Source organism: Mustela lutreola, chromosome 17 (assembly GCF_030435805.1).
Source record: "Mustela lutreola isolate mMusLut2 chromosome 17, mMusLut2.pri, whole genome shotgun sequence".
NCBI lineage: Eukaryota > Metazoa > Chordata > Mammalia > Carnivora > Mustelidae > Mustela > Mustela lutreola.
The window spans coordinates 23,891,077-23,914,169 of record NC_081306.1 but is presented as its reverse complement, the minus strand read 5'-3'; the positions used below and the strand labels follow the sequence as shown (position 1 = coordinate 23,914,169).

Here is a 23,093-nt window from a genome sequence, read left to right as displayed (position 1 = left end):
GAACTTCGTGGATAAATACTGCTGTAAGTGCTTGGTGCGGCGCGGCCGCCATTAGAGTAGTAATAAAAGAAGCTTGCCACTCACCTCGTCTGCGGGTCATTCTTGCGGGCCGAGAGCGACACTCTGAGCCTTCCTATCCAGCTGTCTATTATTCTCTGGGTCATGGCACCCCCACCAGCTTAATAGAGTCACCAAGGCCTACTTGCTACAGGCTGAAGCCAAAGTCTGCTTATCCTACCTGCAGGTGGAGGTGGAGGCTTCTGTCCACAGTGCATTGCCAGATTCCATGGTGCTGGAGGACTTCAGCTCTTCCTTCTACCCCTTGGCCACCCAGGGATTTCCTTGGGATCAACTGCGTGAACATCTATGGAAGATATTACATTTTCGTTTTGATGACCACGTCTCCCACCTGCTCACAGTACAGCTTCACGTCCTGGAGAAGCACTTTACTATGCACTAAGGGTCTCAGATGAAATGGATGTCCAAATACCAGAGTCCACTGTGATGGAAAGCCCGAGTTTGATTAAGATTCAGATGGCCTCAAATGGCCTCACTCCATGTTCTCTTCTCACTCTGCTCCCACAAATCAGATCCTCTGGCCAACAAGGCCTCCTAAGCACAGGTACCAGGCACAGTTCCTCCCCAAGTAGTAAGTTCCAGTTCCCTGACAGCCTGTGGAATGATCCAGCAAGCCAGTCATTCCCTCCTGCAGGAAGTAGGGCTCACCTTCACTCTCCTCTTACTACATAGTCTGCACCCACAGCCCTTGTCCATTCTGTTCCCAGGTGCAACGTCCCCCATGGCCCTGCATGATGTGTGTGTCCTCCTTCCCTGGGCCATGAGGATAGGTCGGTAACAAATCACGGTGGATGTCAGCTATGTTGCATGCGGACATTGCATAGCTTTAGGGCTGGAATCCCTCCCCTCGCCAACAGGTGAAGAAGAGGATGAAATCTTTCTCACTTGTACCTTTGTCAAGGCACAAAGAGGAGGCTCATGGACTTGAAGTTATTTGGATAATAATCTATTTGGGGCTTGCAAGAATTCACCTGGAGCTAAAGGGCAGCCTTTATGTGAATGATGAAGAGGAAGGAAGGCCGCAAAGGCAAGGGCTTGGATGCTCTCTTAAAGGTCAAACCCCAGGCAGTGGGGAAACGCTCCAGTAATTACAGAAGGGAAGTAACGTCACATGTTCATCTCAGTTCATCCTGACAGCAGAGTTCAGAATGGATTCAAGGGAGGTTAAGAGTGGAACCAGCAAGATTGTTAGGGAGTCTACTGCACCAGTCTGAGACAGCAGTGGGTGAATCAGAGCACTGACAACAGGAAAGCAGGGAAGGAATGACCATATTTGGCAGGCTGGAGAGAGAGCCGAATGGAAAATGGAATGAGGTCCTTAAAGAAATCTGAAATCTGAATGGATCCTTTCCAAGGTGCAATGGAACAATTCGCCTCGAAGGGCAAAGGAAGATTTGAAGGGGCTTTTGAAGAAATGAACAAGGGAGTTGACCATGGATATTCCAGGTAAAAACCACTTAAATGCTAATCAAGGGGAGCTATTTGCATAATGTAGGGTAGAACCATAAGCAGCTGGATTTTCTTTTAAAGAATAAGATGGGATTCATTCCCATTTCAAATGGTCTCCAAGGCAGAGTGATTTGGAGGGAAAAAAATAAAACAAGTCAGAGAATACAATACTCCTAACTAGACAAATATACATAAGGCCCAAGAGGACTCAGGTTACCCATAGAGTGCTTTTGCAGACAACAGAAAAGGAAATGATTTTGAAAAAATAGAAACTAAAAAACAAGCTAATAGAAATGAGACTTACCTGGGAAAAGCAAACTTGCCTTTTTGTTTTTAACCTTATATTCATCTTGTACTTTCGTGCCATTCACTTTGTTTCCCATATAAGGAGTGTGTACTCGTGATTTGATAAATTTGGAAGACTAAAACGAGTTGATGTGTTCCCTAGATCAGATATACGAAGACACCTGACCCTTGTGAAAACCTTAAAGCATTACAGACATTATTGGAAGAATCCTTTGACCACAGCCCCCAAGCCTAGCAGTGTCGGCTGTCCTAACAAAGTCACCACTGTTCTGGTATCTGGGTGGCTCAGTCTGTTAACTGTCTGCCTTTGGCTCTGGTCATGATCCCGGGGTCCAAGGATCAGGTCACAGGTTCCCCTGCTCAGTGGAGAACCTACTTCTCTCTCTCCCTCTGCTTCTCCCCTTGCTTGTGTGCTCCCAATTTCTGTCAAGAAAGAAAGAAAGAAAGAAAGAAAGAAAGAAAGAAAGAAAGAAAGAAAGAAAGAAAGAAAGAAAGAAAGAAAAAAAGAAAGAAAGAAAATCTTAAAAAAAGAAAAAGAAGTCACCACTGTTTTCATTTTGGCAAATACTTCTGCAGTTATTAAATGACCCCTTTTTTGGTTAACTCATAAAATACTATGTTTATTAAGCTGAAAGCAGAACTGCAAATAGGTTACATTTTGAAAAAGTGCATTTGGGGTTAAGGTAGACACAGAGTGACTTGGGATCTTCAAAGCATTGTCTCGTCTCTGGCTTGACAATCATCTATTTCTTTGAGAGGTCTTTGGCCGCCATTCCAACCTTCTTGGCAGTTGACAGTATATAGGGCGTGTATCTGGGTAAAGAATCAGAGATAACATTTAGAAGAAGGTGCTCCAACCCATCCATTTCCGGTCCAGGTGCGTTAATAAGAGACACAGCTGTGGTTCAGGGTTTGACATCTTTTTTTCCGGGTGTGGATCCCAGGGTAGCATTCAGTCGTGGTGGGCCTTGTTTCTTAGGCAGTTGTCCTGTTCCTCCTGAATCTGGGGGTTTCATGTCAAGAGCAGAGGTGTTTGGCGATGGAGAAGCTGGATGAGATTCCGCTTCTAGAGACTGGACAAAAAGTCCTGAAAAAGAATTGGCCACAGCTTGGTGATTTGGCTTCCCAGGTGCATTGGGGGCGCTTCTGGATCCAGGCTCCCCAGTAACCCCACTGGGCACACCCGCAGGCTCTTGACCACGCAGCTGCCGCAGCTGGTCTTCTTGGATCCCCAGTGTGCTTGCCATCAACCTCAACGCTTCTTGCCGTTCCACATCAGCTGCCTGGAAAGATCCCACGAAGAGTCTCCTTAGGAGGATTTTGTCCACCATTCCTTCAGCCTTACTTACTAAGGTCAAGAGTTTCTTCTGTGTGTCGTCCAGTATTTCCTGCTGGACATCATTCTGTTTCTTGAACTCTTGGAGTTGGTCCTCCTTCACCTCCAAGTCAACATTTGTTTGATGCCATTGTCCCTGTAACGACTTCAGTTTTCCTTCTAGGGTGTCTGCCTTTTCCATCCATTCAGTGAGTTCCAGCTTGAGGTTCACTAGCCTTCGATCATAGTGCCTTCCCTCTTCCTGGGAGGCAGCAAGCCGGAGCGCAGCTTCCTCTTTCTGCTGGGTGACCATGTGCAATTGCTCCCGCAGCAACTCCACCTGCAGACTGGCTCTATGGTTGCCCTTTTCCATGGCAGCGGAAGACAAAACGAGTTTTCCCTGCAGGACCGTCACTTCCTCTCTTATCTGAGCCACTTGGTCTTCTGAAGCCAAACTTTCCAGGCAACGAGAATCTTGGGCCTCTGCAGCGAGGTGCCATCCTCTCTCCAGCTCCTGGGTTAGGCGCAATTCTCTCTCATGTAACTGGTGACCCTCCTTCTGGTGGGCACAGGTTTCCGTTTCTTTCTGTTTCTGTGCCAACACGACATCATCTCTCTCCTGTTGATCCAAAACTGCCTTTTCCTGCTTTGACTGAATGACGTCCATATGCCAGTTCAATTCCCCGTTCTCTACGTGTTCTTTCTCTCCCAGCAGTTGCTCCAGAGAAAGTGCCTTCTCTTTCATCACAGCAGGCTGGGATTCCTCCTCCCTCTGCATCTTTGACAGAAGCCGATTTGTCTCTTGCAAGGCCTGTTTTTCCATGTCTTTTTCTCTACATGTTTCCACCATCTTTCCATTTTCCTCTTTCAGCAGACACACATCCATTTCAAAATCTGCTATCCTCTCCTTCAGGCTGGTGACTGCCTGCCTCTGCAGCTCATTCTCACTCAGTTGGCCCCTGAGCTTCTCCTGCAAAGAAAGCAGTTCCTCACTTTTGCTGGGATTCGGAGGTCCTGAGCCTGAGGGAAATCTTGTAGAACAGCCTGTTTCTCCTTCTGCTGCTCCATGTGGGAATCAGAATCGCTGTGTTCCTGTGGCTTCCCTTCTCCTTCCCCCGTAGCAGCCCCTGAAGCAATCCGTCTCTGCTGATCTTCCTGGAGGGTTTGAATCTTTTTATCTTTTCCTTGCACTAATTTTCTAAGCTCTTCTACCTCCTCTTGGAGCACCTGAGAAGACTCACTCACTCGGTCAGATTTCACGGCCTTCAGAGAGTCGGCTGCCTCTGCAGTGTCGCTGGAGGGAGGGAGGAAAATCGCGTCAAGGTTCCCTAAAAGGAGGTCCTTGGCATTGCATAGCTCCCCGATGCGGAGCTGAAGTTGTGCCAGTTCCTTCTCTAGCTCTTGTAAGTGTATTTCATGTCCTTGGTAAGTGTGGATCTGGTCAAGAGATGTTGTCTGCAGCTTCAGAACCTCGCTGTTGGTGCAAGCCCATGCCTGGAGTTGTCGCAGATCTCTCTGAAGCTGGGGTGACTCACGCTTCATATTTTGGACCATGGTCAGCACCTGCTCTTTCCACTCCTCCATGATTGTCACCCGCTGTCTTAATGTGTCCCGTTCCTGTAGAAGCTGCTGGAACTGATCAATAGAAACTCCTCCAACTGCATGACCAGTGCAGGGTGTCTGCAGGATTGTCATTAAAGTCTGGCATTTTTGACTTAACGCATCCACTTCCAGGTCCTTTTCTCGAATAATGTGTGACAAATACCGAATCATTTCTCTAAACACCTCTATGTCACTGCTTTCTATTCTAGTGGACAGTTTTTGATTTTCCTCTTGCATCTTCTGGAGTTCTGCTTCTTTGGCAGCAAGTCGATTGGTCATTCTGTGATAGTTCCTTTTCAGATTGCTATTCTCCCTCGTCTTCTCATTTAGGACCACCAAGACCTGTTCGCTTTTCAAAGTACACTCTTGCAATTGGCGCTGAAGTTGTTCCACGTGCCCATTCTGGCAGTGAGAAGCCACAGAGATTTTCCTAGAAAGATCCTGAATTTCCAAATCCTTTTGCTGGATAATTTGAGTGAGTTTCCCAGTCTTCTCTTGGAGAGCCGATCCATCCGTTGATAGTCTCTAAGTTGTTGGCAGTGCCGGTCAGTGAGGTCTGCTAGCTTCTGCCGGTGGGTGTTTTGCAACCCCGCCACCTCCAGCTGATGTTTGTCCAGCTCCCGCTTCCGCCACTGCTCTAGGTCCCTGATGTGGCTCTTCAGTTTCCACAGTATTTCTGTGTTGATGGTATTTGGTCCCTGGGTGGAACACTGGCACAACTTCTTCCAATGAGTCACTTCAGCCTTCAATGTTTCAATCTCATGGAGGAGTCTACTGATCTGTGTCTGGGTTGAGATGACATCAGCCAAATCCCTGGCATCCCCAGGGAAAGTCCCTTTCCCCAGCACATGTCTCTTAATATCGATGTCCCTGGTCAAAGAGGTCTGGCTGCTGTCCACGGCCCCTAGGGAATGGCCTAGGCCAGAGCCCAGCCTACCAGACCAGGAGAACATCTGAGGGTCATACAACTGTCCTGGTCCGCAGTACAAAAGCATTCAGCCCAGTCAGACTACCCTGCCAAGTGTCCTAGAACCCCAAGCTGAGCAAGGCTAAGAATCAAAAGCCTACAGAGGTTTCCAGGCAACACCTGCATGCCCCTCCCCCGCCCCCTCCTGTGAGCTCAGCCTAAGCATACAGACCTTTCCAGGCAATGCCTGCATGCCCCTCCCCCACCCCCCTCTCCAGAGCTCCCTTGTGCCTAAGCATACAGACCTTTTCAGGCAATGCCTGCATGCCCCTTCCCTAACCCTCCGCCCGCTCCCACCCCACCTCCTGCCACTCACTCCCACGTGCCTCTGCTGGACAGGTAGCTCCGAACAGCCAAGGCCCTCTGGCCACTGGTCCAGGTCCCTGTCCCCACAGCTCATCCCCACAACTTCCCACCCAGGCCTGGGCCCCTTGTCCTCCTTGGTGCCTGTCCAGGGTGTGCCCCTAGTGCATGATCCCGCCTGACTGCACCCAGGTGCCTGCCCCCAGAAAATGCACATGGCCCTCTACTTCCCCCCCTAAGTGGGATCACAATACACAAAGTCCTGTGGTATGTCTTTCCACCCAATAGTACATTTTTCATTCTGGTGTAAATTACAGGGTCACACACGTCCATCCAGCTAGGAGAGAGGATCCTCAGAGCACTTCACAGAGGTCTATATCCACACAGAGAATGGCCCTCATGGAGACTTTGTGTATTTCCAGCCTCCAGTGGCTCCAGAGTGCTCTGTCCCTCCTTGCCCCATCAGTTCTGCAGGGACAGCTTGGTCGTGATTTGCTCTGGCGGTTCACTAGCCACTGCCCAAGCTGCACCTCTATCACCTCCCGCAGCTGTGCGCCTAGACCAGGCAGGCATTAGGGCAGAATGTTGGACACGCCTGGTCCGCGGGTCCTCCGCCTGCACAGAATGGCAGGTGTGCAGCAGCAGAGGCCTGATTCCACCCCCCTTGCCAGTCCTGACTGATGCTAGTCCAGGGGATAGGGTTAGGAACCGCGCTGGCAGCTGCCCCGCGGGAGCCCCGCTGCCCACCCCATCGCCACGATGAAGAAGCAATTCTGCTGCGTGAAGCAGCTGGCCAACCAGACCCTGGCCTGTAAATATGCCCATTCGGGCCGGGATTGTGCCAGGTGAGGTCAGGAGCGGGAACGGGAGGGCTGGAGGCTCTCCTGGTGGCATGCTCCCGTCCCCTGCCACCACCACGCACCAGGCTCAAGGGGTCCTGGTCTGGTTCTGCGCCAAGCCACAGACTGGAGGCCAGTTTGGGCTGGTGCCAGAGTCTGGGAAGGGCTACTTGGTGGATTGGCCTTTCCAAGACGCCCCCTGCAGGGGGAGTCCACCGCCCTCTGTCCTGGCCATGCCCAGCATCGCCCTGGGGGGACTGCACCTGAGAGCCTTCCCCTGGCCCCCACACCAGGGTTTGCCCTGGGCAAAAACTCTGCGCACTGATGTGCCTGAGGCCCTGTGGACGCTGTGCTCTGGGGGAGGTGTTCTCTGCATTTCGGGGGCACCCTACCTCTGCAGATCCTCAACCTCCAAGTGCCTAATTGCAGGATATAAGAATTAATTGGAGGTCCTGGCCCATCGGATCTGCCTCCGGAGTTCCTGCTATCCATGGAGGGACCGTAGAGGTGCTGCTGCCTCCGAACCCAGGCCTCTGGAGGAAAGAACTGTGGAAACGCTTTGGGCCGACTTTTAGGTTTATTTTTCTTTTTATTTTTTTAAAGAGCTTTTAAAAAATCCTTTCTCCCTCTGGGTTTGGATGCAGATCCTCTCCAAGTTTCTTTGGTTTCTGCTTTAATGCCTGACAGGAAACATTATCCACTATGAAATGACAGCAGACACCAGGGTTTGTAGACCATCTGGCTGTTGGAATAGGAATCACTCACTGGTGGTTTTGAGAGCTCCTGGAGGTGATGGTCATATGCCCAGTTTTCTGGGCCACAGCTTTCAAGGTCCTTAGGGCTGCTGGCTGTACTGGACCTACTGACTGTTTATTCTGGATGAGATACCAAAGTGTGAGTCTTCCACAGCTTTTGCTTTTTTGTTTTTTCCCCCAACGACTGGGTCAAATGGGGAGTGAGGTGTGGCCAAAGCACATGTGACAGTTCTTCTGGTGTGTGTGTACCAAAATGCTTTTCCTTCCCCTCTTATTTTCTAAACTTGCAATTGAGGGTTTGCGGGTCCCTCCCCCATAACTTTTCACTTAGTGGCTTTGTTTTGTGTTTAATTTGGTTGCTACTCCACTCCATGATCTTAGTATGCACTGACCCTGTTCCAGAGTTGATGCCTGTCCCCTAAAGCCTAGCAGTGCCTCCTTGGCCGTCATTTGTAGGAAAAGATAGAAATAATGCTAAACGGCAGGTAGACAGGGGAGCAGTCATAGAGTTTTGGAATGTAGGTGATGTTTGGTGGGGTGAGGTCCAGAGCCAATGTCGAGAAAGAGTTCTTGAGACCTCTTTGGTGCAAAACAGTGGTTTTATTAAAGCACGGGGAGAGGATCCGTGCACAGAAAGAGTGGCATCAGTGTTGGGGGGGGGGGGGGACTGATACACCCTTGAAAGGTGGGGGAGGTAAGGAGAGGGAAGGGTTTCAAAAGAACTTTCCTATGCTAAGGAAGACCTACAAGTACTGGAGACCTTGCCATTGTCAAGTGGCAAGTGTCAAGTAGTTTTACCCTCTAGCAGGGAATGAACATGAAGATGGTTGGAACTGGCATTCTTTTGTTTCAAGGGGACTTGAGTTTTTTAAAAAACCCTTTGGACCGATCCAAAACACCTCCACTAAATCTGTTCTACCCTGTGCTGTTTGCCGTCCTTACTACTGGCAGATAACCTTATCCTTGGAAGGGGTACCTAAGACTCAGTGTACCTGGACCAAAAATGAAAATGTCAGATGTATTCCTGATCAACCCAACTATATGACACGAAGGAGAAAACAAACCTCGGGACCAATTTGAAAGGACGTGGGGCTGAGAGGAGGCATTTCTCCAGTGGCATCTGTTCCTACTGCACACGATCTGCCCCTGCATTCTGATCCAGCTCCTTCCGCCACACGATGGCCACTGAGGTACAGGCACCACTGACTGATGGACCACAAAGACCTCCCTGAGCAAGCACAAGGCTCTGTACAGAGAAACACGGAAGCAACCTGGACTTGTGGGACCTGCAGTCTATTCGGTCCTGGTTCTGTCACTAACCAGACCCGTCTCATTTCCTGTGAGGGAAGTTAAAACTGTTCTTGATCGTTAACCGAGCAGGTGAGGGATGAAATCAGGGAGCAGCTATGAAAGGCCTTTGTACATATCACTATCACCAGCCTTGCACATCTCTAAACTGTACTGAAGACACTGTCACGCTGACAATAAAATCTTCATGATTGTGAATACAGCAGACACGGGGGTCTAGCGCTCACAGTCCCACTGGCAGGGTCTTCCACTCATGCAGAGGACACGTCGATAAGGGTTTTTATCAGGAGCCCTGTTGATAACAGCAAAGGATGAGAAGCCAGGCACCCATCCTTCACCGGGGCCCCGGTGACATCAAGTACGTGGCTGACGGCGGCAGCAGGCGCAAGTAGCTGGGGACAGGCATGGGAGACAGGCAGTCACCTCCTAATATATTTTTAACATTTTGAACCAGGCAGCCACATTCACAAATGAAACAATTCGGGAAAGAAGAGGGCGAATGTTCACTAACCTTTAATCTCCAGAAGGTGGTCTCCATCCCAGTCCCAAGATTTAGAATTTGACAATGACATTCTTTCTTCTGCAGAAATGCCCTTACCAGCTGACTGACGCCATAGACTCGAGCAAAATATCCTGAGACAGAGACACAGAGACAAGTTATCGCTCAGTGAGATCAGAAAGCATCCCTGCAGAGCCCCCCCCTAGGAGAAGAGCCTATGGGGATTCGACTGCTCTTCTTTGGGGTCAGTGATTTTCCTGTGGACTCATGGGAGAAATCAAGACTTTCACATTCTCTTCTTTTTAACTTAAACCTGCTGGAACCAAAGTAACTACAATCTATTTAATGATTTAATGGTGGAAATAAAGATCTTAGAAATAAAAATGTCCCTTGGGCCACCTGGATGGCTCAGTTGGTAAAGCATGTGCCTTTGGCTCAGGTCAGGATCTGCTCCCTGCTCTGCTGACAGCCTGTTTTTCCCTCTCCCTCTGGCTCTCCCACTCATGCTCTCCCTCTCCAATAAATAAATAAATGAAATCTTTAAAGATTACCATAAAATGTCCCATGATTGTACACAGGAAAGACAAGTATTTTACATCAAAACATCAGATCTTAATGTTCCTCTTCGAAATATGATTTTGTGCCCAGGTGCAAACTACTGAGGACTCAGCTAAACATCAACATGCGAGATCAAGACGATGTAATATTTTGCGGTCAGAATATGGGGCAGTGGGGCGCCTGGGTGGCTCAGTGGGTTAAGCCGCTGCCTTCGGCTCAGGTCATGATCTCAGAGTCCTGGGATCGAGTCCCGCATCGGGCTCTCTGCTCAGCAGGGAGCCTGCTTCCCTCTCTCTCTCTCTCTGTCTGCCTCTCCATCTACTTGTGATTTCTCTGTCAAATAAATAAATAAAATCTTTAAAAAAAAAAAAAAAAAAAAAAAGAATATGGGGCAGATAAATGTCCAAGCAAAATGAAATAAAATAAAGATGTATTTCTTACCATGTTCCCTTCATCTCCAACCTGTGTGGGTAAAATTCTCTATGCTTATAAACTGACCTCACAGACTGACTGCAGGAGAGGAAGGCACGAGCAAACATTGCCCCCAAAATGGACTTATTCAGAGCCAGGGTGAGGAGCTTGGGCAAAGGAGATGGCGAATAAAAGGGGGAAAGGAAGATAAAATCTGTGTTCTACAGCCCTGTTGCTTAAAGTGTAACTATCTTAAGAACAAAACCTGAGCAGCATGTAGAAATGTACTGCAATGTGATATAGGAGTTCTGTGTCTATTGATTCTCCTAATAAATCATTTGAGCTTGTAGTTTACAGGTTATCTTGCATTTTATTTCAAGGAAATCATTTTTGTTGTATGTTAAACAGTATCATCCACAACAGACTGGATGTTGAAACAAAAACTGAAAAGATGCTCACCACACCCTACTTGGGAAGCACTCTAGACATGCCAGCCCATGCAGAGAAAGAAGGCAGGCAGGCTGCTGACTCGCTGCCTCAGGGCACCCAGGTCCCCAGGGCTCCAAGGGGCAGCCCCGAAAGCTGCCTCAGGAGCCCCGAATGGAGGCTTCAGGCCTCTTAGGCAGGCCTGGTCCCATCTTCCTAAAGCCTGGGTTCACCCTCAGCTCAAAGGAAGGTCCTTGTCCTTATTGTCACTTTAAACTTTCTTTGCATTTCTTACAAAATTTACGCAGAGGCTCTATCTTTTTGGCCAGGATTCCCTGCATGCCCAAGGACTTGGGGTCATTTGGCTAATTTCTCCATCTGATTGAGAATGAGTCACTCTCCCATCTCAACTCTTTTCATTGCCTTCCTTGATAGAAAGGACTTGCAGAGCCTAATAGTGTTATTATCACTTTAATATGGCCAAAAAGGTGATTCCTTACTTGGACAGTTCACTTTAAAAGATACTAGAAATGGTTCTTAAGCATATAAAAATGAGCCAGTCAGACAATTCTGCTCGACCACAAGTTCTAGGTCTATGGGAAAAGAGCTCCAAGATTGTTTCCTAAAACTCACTTGAATGACTTCCTAAGCCTTTCCCCCAGCTCTGTAATAGGTACCACTCCTTCACATCCCTTAGGCAGGTCTCAGTGGGAAAACCAGGAACCAATAAACATAATAGCTACAACGTAGAAAATGGTGCAGTAGCCTGAACTCTGATCTACACAACCTGGAAAATGCTATGGTAGCCTAAACTCTCCCTGGTGTACGCTACAAGGAACCAAAGTTTTAGTGTTCTAAGCCAGGAGCTGAAGCCCAAAATACCAGTGAAGTCTTCTGCCAACTGTGAGGAACCAGCCTTAGGGAAACAAGAAGTAGCAGAGGGAGCCTGGATCTATAAGGCAATCTGAAGCCATTTTGACCTTTGCCCTTCAATGGGTATCTTGGGAATTAACAAACATCTTTACCATTTAAACCAAATGGTATGTGCGGTCAGCTCTTGGTTTCAGCTCAGGTCCCGATCTCAGGGTCCTGGCATCCAGCCCGGCACTGGACTTCATCTTGAGTGGGGAGTCTACTTCAGGATTCTCTCTCCCTCTCTCCACAAATATCTGTTTAATGGACACATGTATAAACTCGCTAAATTGTTTGACAGGTGAATTGTGTATTATAATATTTAAAAAAATGCTGTTATAAGTAAAAACCCAACCCTCCAAAATTTTTAGTAGAAGCTAATTTAGTTTTCAACAACTTCTCACAGTTACCAAAGGCAAAAGATTGTATTTTCAAACACCAACTGTAATAGAATTAAAAGGAACTTAACATGACAGTTTTCCATTTAAGGTGTATTGTTTAGCAATGTCTAACAGCAGGTATTTCATTCTCATCTACATGGTCAAAAAAAAAAAAAAAACCCAAACACAGTCAATACATTGCTCAGTAAGTATACTCTTGGGCATTTATTCTAAAGAAAGAAAAACCTATTTTCACACCAAAACCTTTACGTAAGTGTTTCTAGCAGCTTTATCTGATCATAGCCCAAAACTGAAAACAACTCAAATACCCTAGAATGGGTGGATATTATAGCCTCAGTATGTCCACAGCATGGAATACTAACTGAAGAGTAAAAAGCGATAACTAGTAAAACACACAATTTGAATTCACCATAAATTAATTATGATTAAGTGAAAAAAAATCCACTCTTAATGGGTAACATATATAGGATTCCATCTACAAAACCTTCTTGAAATGACAACATCACGGGAGAGAGTCCAGATGAGTGGTTGCTGAAGAGGCTGGGAGCAGAGGACGGGACTGAAGGGATTCTTGTGACGGACTTCCTCTGTATCTTCACTCTGATGGTGGCATTCCAAACTACATGTATGGTAACATTACCTACAACTAATTACGCATACACTCTCTTTCTTTCTCATTTCCTCTAATGGCAACGTCACAGATAGGTCTAAGTAAAACTTGGAAATTTAAATAAAGTCTGGATTGTGTCAGTGTCAAGTTTCTGGATGTGTTACCGTTTCCTACAGTCATTCAAGACATTATCACTGGGAAAAACAGGATAAAGGTTATAGGAGATGTGAGATGTCTCTAGTATTTCTTATAACTGCATATAAATCTACAAGTATTACAAGATAAAATTTTTTTCAAGTTAAATTAATTTCAACATAGCATATTTGCACTGCTACCTCTACAGAATACCAGTAGCTCACATATTCTGAGGCTGCATCACATTTTAAGTTTGGAATATATGAATCTTTTTTATGGGGTATAAACCCTCCACACAGCAGACCAAAGAAAAGTGATTTCAAACAATCATTAGCTACTGATTCTTAAACACCAGAGAACACAGGAAAGAAATTCAGCACTGAAAACTTGTACATCGAGCTGCAAAAAACAATCTCTAGAGGTGGATTTAAATTTTTAACCAAAAACCCTGGAACAATCTCTTCAATCAGAAAGGTATGGTACAGATGAAGGCATGCCTTCGAGATTGTAGGACACACACAAAGGCATACACTTTATTATTAATTCCAAGTTTACCAAGTCAGTTCAAATCACCAACCTAGGTTCTTAGCACCTTGACACCTTCAACTCCCATCTGATAGGATATCTGGTTAGTGGAAATCTTTTGGGAGCCCGATTTGTCTCTAACCTCCACATAAAGCTTGCAAAGCTATCCCCTGTCCACCTGGTGACCTACTGACGGCACCCAGCAAGTCTAAACATGCAATGGACAGCTTCCAGAAAAAGGAAGACAGAGAGTAAAGGTGGAGAAGCTTTCCTTCCCATTTCAAAGTAAAAAGCAACAGTAAAGGAGCCATCTGAAAACTGTAACATCCTTACATTACCTGAAACTTATAAAAGAAAGAAAATCAAGACGGGCACATACTCTGGTCCTTTTGCACCCTGAAATTACAGGTAACAAGACAAAAGACAGAAAACATAAGAAAAGAGTATAAAGGCACTAAATGAAAGGAACACCAAAGTTCAAATTATAACTCTGGGAACAATGTCCAGAAGATTATACTTTCTTAACATTCCAACACAGTTAACAAACAGAAGAATTTCAAACAGCTAACAAACATACCAAAAGAAGTTTATACTTCTGGATAAGGAAAATGTACAGTAAAAGATTCGAATACCATTTACGACCCTCCCATTTTCCACTCTCTTTTCTAGACCTGAAACCTGATAACCCCAAACTGTCGGTATTCTACAAGAAAATTGGAATTCTGTTTATGCATGCTAGGTTCAGTATCAACATGGTTGTATGTCACACAAAGCTAAGTCAAATAACAACAACAACAAAAACAAAAAACTCAAGGTGCAAAGAGATACGTAAAGTACACCATTTAGACAGATTTTCCAACTAGAAAAAAGGTTTATACAGATGATGAATTCATACAAATATGTACCAAAAATACAGAAATATGCAAAGGAATGATATAGATCTCCTTCAGTAACGGTGGTTCAGAAAGGCACTGAGGGAGAAAAAGAAGACGTGCTCACTGCTTCAATTCCTGCAAATTGTTCAGTGTTTGAATATTTTAATCAAAACTATCCAAATCAGGGACGCCTGGGTGGCTCAGTTGGTTAAGCAGCTGCCTTTGGCTCAGGTCATGATCCCAGCGTCCTGGGATCGAGTCCCACATCAGGCGCCTTGCTCGGTGGGGAGCCTGCTTCTCCCTCTGCCTCTGCTGCCACTTTGCCTGCCTGTGCTCGCTCTCACTCTCTCTCTCTCTCTCTCTGGCAAATAAATAAATAAGATCTTAATTTAAAAAAAAAACTATCCAAATCAAATGCACAAAAAGAGTTAACATTTCTTAAATTTAGGGAATGAGTATTACTTCGTCTTTTTCTATTAGTTTAAAAGATTGTCTTTCCAAAGGTTTTAAAAACGGAAAAGTACATTAAGTCAAAGGAAAAAAAGAAGATGCAAATTCTACCAAGAATCAAGAAAAAAACATCATTACAAATCTTATAGATATTAAAAGGACAAGGGAAATTTAGGATTTGTGTATGTGACAGCTTAGATGAGATGTCTCAAAGAATTTCTCCAATTATCAAAGGTTACATAAGAATAGGTGAAGTAAAAAGACCTATATATATTTAAATTAACTGATTTGTACTTAAAGACTTCAACAATTAAAACAAAACCAAAAGAATACCCCCACCAAGACAACTTCTTTGGTGAATTTCTACCAAAAATTTAAGATAGAATTCTTCACCAATTCTTTCTTCCCAAGAGAACACTCTTTTCAACTCAGTGTTATGAAGTCAGCATTATCAGAACACCAAAAATAAAGGCAACACAAGAGAACGATCCAGCTCTCTCAAGAATATGGAACCAAAACTCCTTAAGAAATTGGAAAATTGAATCCAGCAATACATAAAAAGGGTAAAACGTAATAAAGAATTGAGTTTATATCAGGAGTGCAAAGTTCTTTCATACCTGAAACATGAAAATACTAAAATAAATACAATATTATTGACATATTACCAACAACTGGAAATAAAACATAAAGTACAACTTAATAGCATAAAAAACACATTAACTATTCAGGGATAAATGTAAAAAGATATGTAGGAGATCTGTATGCTACAATATACGAAACACTGATGAGAGAATCAGAGACTTAACTGAGTAAGAGATACACCATGCTTGTAGGTGAGAAAACTTATTAATGTTAAAATCAATTTTCCTCAAAATGACCTGTAGTTATGATACACAACACAGCAGTCGCTAGTAACATGGCTATTTACATTTGCATTTAATTAAAATCACATAAAATTTAGAATTTATTTCCTCAATTTCACTAATCACTTTTCAAGTGCTCAAGTCACATGTTGTCCGTCACTGCCATACAGGACAGTGTAGATGGGAAACATCCCCCCCATTACAAGAAGTTCTTATTGCTACTGGACAGTGCTAGCTACAGATTCAATGCAATCCAGTCACAATCTCACCAAATTTCACAGAAATGAGGATGAAAAAAGAAGACCTCATAGACTCTAAATGAGTAAGAAAGTAATTTTATAAAATTCTGAAAAAGTAGTACCCAGCTGAGGGACTGATGTTACTGGATTTCATGGTTTATGATGACTGCTAATAGTAATTAAAGATGGTGTGGTATTGGCAAAAACACAAAGTTCAGATACATATACACGCATACATAGGATCATTTGATTTTGAACAAAGATACCAATTTAACTCATTAGAGAAAAGAGAGTCTTCAATAACTGGTACAGAAAAAGGTGGGATGTCCATACATAAAAATTAAGAACCTCAATCCATATTCTTATCCATATATAAGAATGGATTAAATACCTAACTGTAAAACTAAAGTTCTTATAAAACTTCTGAGAAAAAATAAAGGAAAATCTTTAGGACCATGTCTATGCAAAGATTCCTTGGATAAAACATAAAAAGCAGGGGCGCCTGGGTGGCTCAGTGGGCTAAAGCCTCTGCCCTCAGCTCAGGTCATGATCCCAGGGTCCTGGGATGGAGCCCCACATCGGGCTCTTTGCTTAGCAGGGAGCCTGCTTCCCCACACCCCCCTCTCTCTGCCTGCCTCCCAGCCTACTTGTGATCTCTGTCAAATAAGCAAAATCTTCAAAAAAACAAAACATAAAAAGCATAACCTGCAAAAGTAAAAAATATATATATTGAGTTTCAAAAAATTAAAAATCTCCATTTTCTGAAAGAGGGCATTTCCCCAGGTTTGAGAAATAATTGACACATACCACTATAAAAGTAAAGGTGAACAGCATGAAGATTTGATTTACATATGTCATAAAATGATTACCACAAGTTTGGAACAGCCATCATCTTCTATAAATACAATAAAAAGGAAAAAAGTTCTCCGTGGGTAAGAACTCTCAGAATGTACTCCTTTAACAACTTTCCTATACATAATACAACAGACTCATGGTCATGATGCTGTACATTTCATCCTTAGTACTTATTTCTAACTTGGCATTTGTGCCTTTTGACCACCTTCCTCAAATTCCCTCTCCCACTGAAAGACACCACGAAGGAAATGAAAAGCCAATGACTAGGATAGAAAATATGCAAAATATGTATCTAATAAACTGTTATTTGAATTTATGAAAACCTGTATGAAAGCTGAGTAATAAATGCAATGGGCAAAAAAATATATCTGAAGGCATTTCCCCAGAGATAGATGGGTGACTTGCATAAAAACACATGAAAGGATGGGGTGCCTGGGTGGCTCAGTGGGTTAAAGCCTCTGCCTTCAGCTCAGGCCATGATCCTAGGGTTCTGGGATGGAGCCCCACCTAGGGATCTCCACTCAGTGGGGAGACTCTTTCCCCCTCTCTGTCTCTGCCTGCCTCTCTGGCTACTTGTGATCTCTGTAAAATAAATTGAATCTTAAAAAAAAAAAAAAAGCACGCATTAAAAGACACTTATCATTAGTCATTAGGGCAATGCAAATTAAGACTACAAAGATAGACCATTAAATCTATTATATTGGTATTACAAAAGGACAAAGAACCAGCAATGTCAAATACTGAGGATGCACAAACGGAATTCTACACTGTTGATGATGAAAAACAAAGTGGTTCTCTTGGGGATGATGCAAATATTATTACTGCTTGTAATTACAGGGTTAATAAGTTCATGAACATTCACAGACCTGTACACCAAGAAGGATTAATCTGACTATTCTGTATATGTATATCTAACCTTTAAAAAACATCGTTTTCTTAAGTATTTTCTTTAAAATATTTTAACATTTGTTTTCCAAACTCCATTCAAACTTCTCTAACAAATCCTCTCATCATGTACTTCTAAATGTACTTCTGAAAGCCTCATATAACCATACTGATCAAACTTCAACTCCAAGACAACCAGATGTTCCATATGACGACACAATCTAGTATTTCCAATGCATGTTTTGTAGAGCTAATCTTATAAACTTCAAAAAGGATAAAAGCATGTAAAGCATTCCACCTCTGCCAAAGTACTACAGGAGCTCCACAATCATCTATGAAGAAAATCATCCGAGAAGAATCATCAAAGAAAGGAGTCGAAAAACAAAGGAAATCTTAGGGAGTTTTATGCATGTGATGGCAACAACAACAAATCACCACCCACATTCATACATCTCTCCCACTGGGAGACATTAGGTCCACAGACAAATCAAGAGAAAGCTAATTCACACCCTGAATCCCCTTGTATCAAATTTCCCTGTTGTGTAAACCAAATCACAGGGCTTCCTATGACAACACCCAAGTACTGGAAGTCTAAGACAGTTCAGACTGTAATGGGGAGTATTTCACGGAAGTGCTTTCTACAGAGAAAAATGAGAGCTGGAATTGAGAAGAAACAGTTCGTATTTCGTCATGAAATACACACGTGTCTACCACAGTTCTGAATCTTCAATGTAAAGAAACCATAAAATCTAAGGCATAATAGCACTCATACTGCAGAGTACAGCGGAATGCCTCTTATCATCTTCCTAATGTTTGGTCTGTCAGAAAGGTGATACGACTTGGCAGAAGAGGACAAATCTAGTCCTGAAGTCTAGTCCAGGTTCTATTACTACTAACCTGTTTCGTGACTTGGGGCCAGTCACTTAAGCTCACTGGATTCCTGGATGTAATGACTGGATAAAATGATCTCTAAGGTCCATTCTAAAGCAATTTTTCCATGGAGGAAAAACAGTACCCGGGGAAATTCAAAGAATCCTAGCTCTTCTGGGCCAGCTGCAACTATAGTCATTAGGAATGTAGATTGAACATTAGTTCATTTTATAAAAATGTTCCTTATTTATTTCCCAACAGCCTACAGGCTTTAAGTAGAAAGCACAGTGCTGCTCAACAAACCCTAAGCACAAGAAACATGTAGAAAACACCAAGGACCATCATAAATTGCTAAAAGCCAGGGATAAAGAGAAATCCTAGAAGCAACTAAGACACACCTTGTAGACAAGGAAAAAAGGGGGTGGGAGATGGCAGCAGATTACTCATCTGAAATCATGAAACCCAGAAAACAATGGAACACCACCTTTAAGGTACTGAAAGAAGTAAAGTGAACCCAGAATTCTATACCCACTGAAAACATCTTTCAAAACAAGGACAGAAACCGGAAGCCTCATACACCGTTGGCAATATGAAATGGTGCAGCCACTCTGGAAAACAGCCTACACTTCAAAAGGTTAAAGAGTTACCATTTGTCCCAGTGATTCCAAGTCTAAGCCTAAATCCCAGAGAAATTAAAACATGGATCCATACAAAAACGTGTACACTCACATTCATGGCAGCCTTATTCATTCATAGCCAAAAGGTCGTTTACCTATACAAAGGAATATCATCTGGCTATTAACAGGAGTAGGTACTGATACATGCTACAACATACATGTTTCCAAGGTGAGCCTTAGAAACATGATGATAGTGAAAGGACCCAGTCACAAGAGACCACATGTCATCTGATTCCATTTATACAGAATACCCAGAACCCTGAATCTTTAGAGAGAGGGTTTATCAGGGGTTCCCTAGCACTGGGGATGGCTGTGTGCACTGGGAGTGGGGGCACCCTGAACAGTGACAAGGAAAAACCAGAGGATTCCTTTTGGGGGTGATGAAATGAGGCCACAGTTCATAATTCTGCCAATACACTCAAGACCAATGAACCGCACACTTTAACTAGATGAACCGTACTATATATGCGTTATAGCTCAAAAAGCTGTTATCAGAAGAAAAGCAAAATAAAATCTGAGAAATAAACAGAAGAATCAATCACTGGCAGACGCAAACTATAAGAATGTTACAGGAAGGGGCACCTGGGTGGCTCAGAGGGTTAACCCCTGACTTCGGCTCAGGGCATGATCTCAGGGTCCTGGGATCGAGTCCTGCATCAGGCTCTCTGCTCAGCAGGGAGCCTGCCTCCCCCTCTCTCTCTGCCTGCCTCTCTGCCAACTTGTGATCTCTCTCTGTGTCAAATAAATAAATAAAACCTTTAAAAAAACAAAAGAATGTTACAAGAGGTCCTTCAGGCAGAATAAAAACATTCCCCATGGAAATCTGGCTCTACACAAAGGAATGGAGAGCACCAGAACTGGTACATATGTGGAAAAATAGGAAAGATTTCTTTTTTTATATTTTGCAATCACTTTAAAAGATAAGTGACTATATAAAAATTCTCTTACGGAGGATTACAACAGCACTATCACAGAAAGGCTAGTTACAGGAAACTGGCCGCATACCTGTACTCTTCAACTACAGATAAACCTTGAACAACATGGTTTGAACTACGTGGGTTCAATTACAAGTGGATATCTTTTCAAAAAATACATGGTATGAAAAATACTGTATTTTTCATACAGTATTTCTCTTCCTTATGATTTTCTTAGTATTTTCTTTTCTCTAACTGAATTCACCACATTATACATTGTAAAATATAGACAGCATGCATAATACGTTAACTGACTGCTTATGTTATTGGTAAGTGTTCCTGTAAACAGTAGGCTCGAAGTATGTAAGTTCTGGCGGACTCATAAGTTATATTGGGATTTCAACTCTATATGGGGCTGGCATCCCTAATCCCCAAGCTGGTCAGGGGTCACCTGGATAGGGAAAAAATCTGGAAGATGACCTTAGATACATAGTAAAGAGGTATACTAAACGAACAACTAAAACCAGAGAGTTATAGCTAAGAAGAAATGATATAAACTGCATTTAAAAACAAAAACAAAAACCAATTCAACTAAGCCAAAGACAGTAGAAGAAAAGAGGAAAGAGGATGGGTGGGAAAAACAGAGAACAAATAGCAAGACAGGTTTAAAACAAATCCTATCAATAAACATAAAAACCCAAAATGGTCTCTTTAAAAAGGCAAAGACTACAATATTTACAAAAAAGAAACACAATTATGTCTGCATGTAAGAAATCCATGTCAAATATCAAAAGTTTCTGCACAAGAAAGGAAACAGTCAACAAAACAAAGGCAACCCACGGAATGGGAGAAGATGTTTGCAAATGACTATACAGAAAAAAGGCTGATATCCAGGATCTATAAAGAACTTCTCAAACTCAATACACACAGGTAATCATGTCAAAAAAAATGGGCAGAACACATGAAAAGACACTTCTCCAATGAAGACATACAAATGGCTATCAGACACATGAAAAAATGTTCATCATCAGGGAGATTCCAATTAAAACCACATTGAGATACTACCTTACACCAGTTACAATGGCCAAAATTAGCAAGTCAGGAAACAACGTGAGTTTGAGAGGATGTGGAGAAAGGGGAACCCTCTTATACTGTTGGATGGAATGCAAGTTGGTGCAACCAATTTGGAGAACAGTGTGGAGATTCCTCAAGAAATTAAAAATAGAGCTTCCCTGTGGCCCTGCAATTGCACTACTGGGTATTTACTTCAAAGACGCAGATGTCGTGAAAAGAAGGGCCATCTCTACCCCAATGTTAATAGCAGCAATGGCCACGGTCGCCAAACTGTGGAAAGAACCAAGATGCCCTTCAACGGATGAATGGATAAGGAAGATGTGGTCCATACATACTACGGATGGATGTGAAGTGATCATAGCACTTAAAAACAGATCGTGTCCATCTTTGCTTTAAACTGGGAGATTAGCTGGAGTAGTGATGATTTTAGTATCGTGCCCATGAATCCAGGCAAATCCTAAGGTGCAGCGACCTATCCACCCTGGAGGAAGCCAGGGCCACAGGTTAGTTCCACATAGCCAGTGGGTTCCGTCTGGAGCTGTCCATCTAATGCCAGGACACCTTTCCCAATCAGTAGCAAACCAGTCAGTAGCCTGGAGTACTCTTATTTCAGAACATATTTCTAATGATAGCCGTCCTAGATGTCGTGTGCATTTTGCCCATGTATCATATGAATGATTTCTTTGTTCCTGGCATAAAACTGCCTTTTGACTGAGCTGTCCAATGGTGGGTAGGACCCACAAATATGTATCCCAAATCTGATATATGCCTTCCTTGGTATAGCAATGAAGAGGGTTTTGTAGCTTAGGCTTAGGCCCTAGTTGTTGGGTATTAATTTGTAGGCTTATAAGGTCAGTTAAGACTTTAATAGTTTGAGAGTATGAAAAAGTTTGGTCATGGAGTCCTAGTGAACTCTATGTTTCGCTGAGGATGGGCCAGGAAGAAACATCTGGATTAGTGATAGAGTTATCCTGGTACATACTGTCTCCATATATTATATCTGAAATATAATCCTGCAGAGAATGCCAATCAGTGCCCTGTAAAGGCAAAACACACCAGGGTAACCTGGATGTACTTGACATAGGCAAAATTCCACATATCCAACAAACTGATTATGTAGTTCAGTATACTGCTGTGCCCACGGTAGAAAGGAACGGTCAGTTAAGATAGGTGAAAGGAAGATAAAGAGAATTACAACCTTCATTTTGGTTTGAAGAGAAGTTTGAGGTCGTCTATGGGCTCAGAGGAGTAAGAAGGCACATTCCTTTGCTCACTCGGTTTCTGTGAAGGAGGTTAGGGTTTTACTCTAGATATACGCACCCATGAAGAGTGTCTTTCTAGCTTTCCCACAGTGGGAGTACATAGTATGACCCGATATGGACCTTTCCATTTTGGATGTGGGCTTTCTGTTGTATGTGACTTCCAATTTTTTTTTTAAATAAACCATGTCTCTGAGATTTACATGGGGTGGGTTTTCAGCTATAATTAAATCAGGTTTGGGGAGTACATGATTAGTATCTTCATTGAGTATCTTATAAGTTAAACCAGCCTCTAGTGAGTATTTAATAAGGCATTATAATCTTCATCTAATAACAGATCTATGGAAAGAGATATTTTATATACATATATATAATAACTCATTACTATATAATAATAATAATAATCATTATTATATAATATTATTATGTAATAAGTCAAAAGGGCTGAGTCCTACAGCTTGTTTTGGAGCAGTTCTCATTGTGAGAAGTCCTATTGGTAGGAGAGTAATTCAATTTTCCTGGGTTTATAGACTAAGCTTAGTAATATGACATTTTAAGGTATGATTAGTTTTTTCTACCTTTCCAGAAGATTTTGGATGCCAGGCTGAATGCACAAAATATTTAACTTTTTAAGGCTTTGGCAATTACAAAGTGCTAGTGGGCACTATGGCACACCTAGATTTTCTTACTCTTTTCATGAAAACTCATGGCATCAGTAAACCAACTATCATTT

The 23,093-nt window shown here is 43.2% G+C and overlaps 1 long non-coding RNA gene across 4 annotated transcripts in view; it reads right to left on the bottom strand.

Moving 5' to 3' along the window:
• Positions 1-23,093, bottom strand: part of LOC131820149 (uncharacterized) — a 59,464-nt gene that overhangs the window by 23,611 nt on the left and 12,760 nt on the right. For 3 of the 4 annotated variants that reach the window (XR_009349481.1, XR_009349483.1, XR_009349484.1), the window contains exons 2-4: positions 11,842-11,985; positions 9,434-9,555; positions 239-364 (exon numbers count right to left, since the gene is read on the bottom strand). This is a non-coding gene — a long non-coding RNA (uncharacterized LOC131820149). Of the gene's footprint in view, positions 1-238; positions 365-1,831; positions 2,257-9,433; positions 9,556-11,841; positions 11,986-23,093 lie in introns of all 4 variants that reach the window. The other variant, XR_009349482.1, reaches the window with a different exon arrangement.